The 4,390-nt window shown below is 45.9% G+C and overlaps 1 long non-coding RNA gene across 3 annotated transcripts in view; it reads left to right on the forward strand.

The window, feature by feature from the left end:
• Positions 1-3,781, forward strand: part of LOC119354432 — a 12,518-nt gene extending 8,737 nt beyond the window's left edge. The window contains exon 6 of one of the 3 annotated variants that reach the window (XR_005170921.1): positions 3,407-3,781. This is a non-coding gene — a long non-coding RNA (uncharacterized LOC119354432). Of the gene's footprint in view, positions 1-966; positions 1,025-2,371; positions 2,428-3,406 lie in introns of those variants that run through there. The other 2 variants (XR_005170920.1, XR_005170919.1) reach the window with 2 other exon arrangements.
• Positions 3,782-4,390: the final 609 nt, after the last annotated feature.

Here is a 4,390-nt window from a genome sequence, read left to right on the forward strand (position 1 = left end):
GTGCCTTGGCGCTGCCGAGCCCGAAACTACTTCGGCCGATTTCATCGCCACTCCTACCCCGCGCGCCCCTGGTGTGGTGCTGCTCGCCGATGCCGCTGAAGCCGCTCCTCTCGCCGGTCGCCTCTGTCCTGTGCGCCGTCGCCATTCCCCGTCCTCCGCCCGGTGGGCGCCCGGCGCCGGCGCCCCGCCGTGGCCGAGGCCGATCCCCCGGTTCACCCTGTCGGGCGTCCCGCCAGCGCCCAGGCGGGCTGTGCCCTGTGCCCATTAACAAGCAAACCCGCTAGGCCCCTATGGGCCTATGACATATGGGCCCGCCCCAGAACGGTTTTAAAAAAAAAAAATTAAAAAAATATATATTAAATAAATAAATAATAATTAAATTAATTAATCAATTAAGGAATTAATTAAGTTAATTAATCATAATTAGATTAACCTAATTAACTAATTAGTTTAATTAAACAGTAATTAGATTAGCTAAACATTAATTAGACTAAACAGTCAGTGACGAACGGGACCCACCTGTCGGGTTGACCAAGTCAACCCTGTTGACTGCTGACGTCAGCATGACATCATACTGACGTCATAAATTCATTTTCGAATTAAATAATTAATTAATTAAATTCCAGAAATTAATATAATCTTTAGAAAATCATATCTTTTAATCCGTAACTCGGATTAAAATATTTTCAACATGAAATTTGCTCAAAACGACGAGGCGAACCCGGATACGCAGCCCGTTCGTCCACCACACACCTCTAACATACCAAACACGCAACTTTCCCCCTCCGGTTCATCTGTCCGCAAACGCGAAACACCGGGAATACTTTCCCGGATGTTTCCCCCCTTAACCGGTACCACCTCATACCACGTTAGGGCCCACCTAGCATCGTTACTTGTCATGTCATGCATCGATATGCATTTGTTTGCATTGTATTCATTGTTTCTTCCCCCTCTTCTCTCCGGTAGACTACGAGACCGACGCTGCTGCTGCCCAGTTCGACTACGGAGTTGACGACCCCTCCTTTTGCCAGAGCAACCAGGCAAGCCCCCCCCCTTGATCACCAGATATCGCCTACTCTTTTCTCTATACTGCTTGCATTAGAGTAGAGTAGCATGTTACTGCTTTCCGTTATTCCTATCCTGATGCATAGCCTGTCCTTGCTACTACTGTTGTTACCATTACCTGCTATCCTACTGCTTAGTATAGGATGCTAGTGTTTCATCAGTGGCCCTACACTCTTGTCCGTCTGCCATGCTATACTACTGGGCCGTGATCACTTCGGGAGGTGATCACGGGCATATACGATATACTTTACACAGTTACATTACATGTGATACTGTTCGGAGATGGGGGCTGAAGGGGCAGGTGGCTCCATCCCGGTAGAGGTGGGCCTGGGTTCCCGACAGCCCCCGACTGTTACTTTGTGGCGGAGCGGCAGGGCAGGTTGAGACCACCTAGGAGACAGGTGGGCCTGGCCCTGTTCGGCGTTCGCGGATACTTAACACGCTTAACGAGATCTTGGTATTTGATCTGAGTTGGCTACGAGCTTATACGCACTAACCATCTACGCGGGAGTAGTTATGGGTATCCCGACGTCGTGGTATCAGCCGAAGCACTTCAGACGTCAGCGACGGAGCGGCGCGCGCCGGATTGGACTTGAACGCCACTAGGCTAGGTCTGCTTCCGGCCGCCCACGCAACGTGCAGGTGTGCTCAGGGCGATGGGGCCAGACCCCTGCGCGCTTAGGTTTAGACCGGCGTGCTGGCCTCTCTGTTGTGCCTAGGTGGGGCTGCGACGTGTTGATCTTCCGCGGCCGGGCATGACCCAGGAAAGTGTGTCCGGCCAAATGGGATCAAGCGTGTTGGGTAAGTTGGTGCACCCCTGTAGGGAAGTTAATCTATTCGAATAGTCGTGATCTTCGGTAACAGGACGACTTGGAGTTGTACCTTGACCTTATGACAACTAGAACCGGATACTTAATAAAACACACCCTTCCAAGTTCCACAGACAACCCGGTGATCGCTTTTCTACAGGGCGACGAGGAGAGGATCGCCGGGTAGGATTATGCTATGCGATGCTTCTTGGAGTTGCTTCTTGGAGTTGCTACTTGGAGTTGCTATTTGGAGGACTTCAATCTACTCTCTTCTACATGCTGCAAGACGGAGGCTGCCAGAAGCGTAGTCTTTGACAGGATTAGCTATCCTCCCTCTTATTCTGGCATTCTGCAGTTCAGTCCACCGATATGGCCCTTTACACATATACCCATGCATATGTAGTGTAGCTCCTTGCTTGCGAGTACTTTGGATGAGTACTCACGGTTGCTTTTCTCCCTCTTTTCTCCTTTCCCTTCTACCTGGTTGTTGCAACCAGATGCTGGAGCCCAGGAGCCAGACGCCACCGTCGACGACGACCCCTACCACACTGGAGGTGCCTACTACTACGTGCAACCCGCTGACGACGACCTGGAGTAGTTTAGGAGGATCCCAGGCAGGAGGCCTGCGCCTCTTTCGATCTGTATCCCAGTTTGTGCTAGCCTTCTTAAGGCAAATTTGTTTAACTTATGTCTGTACTCAGATATTGTTGCTTCCGTTGACTCGTCTATGATCGAGCACTTGTATTCGAGCCCTCGAGGCCCCTGGCTTGTATTATGATGCTTGTATGACTTATTTATGTTTTAGAGTTGTGTTGTGATATCTTCCCGTGAGTCCCTGATCTTGATCGTACACATTTGCGTGCATGATTAGTGTACGATTGAATCGGGGGCATCGCACAACTAAACGGAGGCCGCTCGCCCAGAGTGTCTCGGAGGAGGATGTCACTTCCGCTGGATTGGTGGATGACTACTTCTTGGTGGTGTATGGATGTCGCACTGTATGGATCTTGAACTGTAGTTGAATAGTTCCTGGCCTCATTCCAGGAGGCTGATTGGAGCCTGGTACTTCACTTTTCTCCTTACTGATAAATGCTCTCGTTCATTAATTTGTTTATGCTCATGACATTGCATATTAGTTGTTGCGAGCCAAGCGATAGAAAAGTTTGAAACTAATGCTGCAGATGATCTTCCTTTTTTTCTTCTTCGTGACATTTTTTTTGGGTTCAGCATGTTGATAAGAACTACTCCCTCTATTTCTAAATATAATTCTTTTTTTAGAGATTCCAATATGAACTAGATAAGGATGTATATAGAAGGATTTTAAAGTGAGATTTACCCACTTTCACCGTATGTAGTCCATATTGAAATCTTCTAAGACTTATATTTAAAAACGGAGGGGGTACTTTGTTTGTAGTCTTTGTACAACCTGCTTCGTTTAGAAGAATGTTCTATCAAGCAACCATGTCTGATATGTTCACATGAGTTCTTTCATGTGGTCGTTCCTCACATTCCTTTGCTTCCAACTATTCCAGCCAGCTGCAATGAAGTCCTCCATAGAGAAGGATTTGCAGAAAATGATCTTGGCATCCTAGATAAGCAGGTCGGGGTCAAAGCCGGTGCCCAGGGGGATCAATGGATCACCAACACGAGAAACTGAAATGGCAGGACCAGAAAAGATGGTCCCAGATCTCACTGCAGCCGGATGTGCAAGAACACATCAATGATCATCTGTGAGACTGTGACACTGAAATTTTGTCGATGGAGCATTATCTCTACTATTTAGCTTCTAGAGTCAATGACTTGTACGTCCAACTATAACAGCTAGCAGCATGGTTTATTCCCTTCTGGTTGTACGTACAATGACTTTGTAAACCAATGCTGCAAGTGTTTGTTGGGACAAGCCCAAATAGTGTTCCAATTTTTACGAAAACTAGTTAGCATGCACGTGCAACGCACGTCTCAAACAATTATCAGATAAGTTCACATAGTATATTATTGAAACAAGTCTTGAAAAAAAAATCAAAGGAATACAAAATGTTGTCATGCCGATTAAATTGTATTTTCAAATGTGAGACATCTTTGTGATCCAACAAATACGTGAAGAATCGAGTGTCCAGCCATGATCACCACCCTTTTTAAACAAACTGATTTCTGACTCTCTCCGAGATGAGTTTGCACATAATCAAAACGTCACTTCCAAGGCCATACAACTTGTATGATAGGAAATATAAGCTGACCTATGACCACAACAATTTGTATCTTTACGTAAATGAAAAACGCTTTGCAATAACCAACTGAAATGTAGAAGTGGTGAAATAAATGCGATGATGATAAAATCATTAGTCCTATCATGTTACTCTCTCCGGTCCTTTTTACTCCGCACATTAGCTTTGTCTAAAGTCAAAATTTGCTAAGTTTGACCAAATTTATATTAGAAAATATTAACATCTATAACATCTAATAAATATAATATGAAAATATATTCCGAGATGGATCTAATAATAAATATGTTGTTA

Source organism: Triticum dicoccoides, chromosome 2A (assembly GCF_002162155.2).
Source record: "Triticum dicoccoides isolate Atlit2015 ecotype Zavitan chromosome 2A, WEW_v2.0, whole genome shotgun sequence".
NCBI lineage: Eukaryota > Viridiplantae > Streptophyta > Magnoliopsida > Poales > Poaceae > Triticum > Triticum dicoccoides.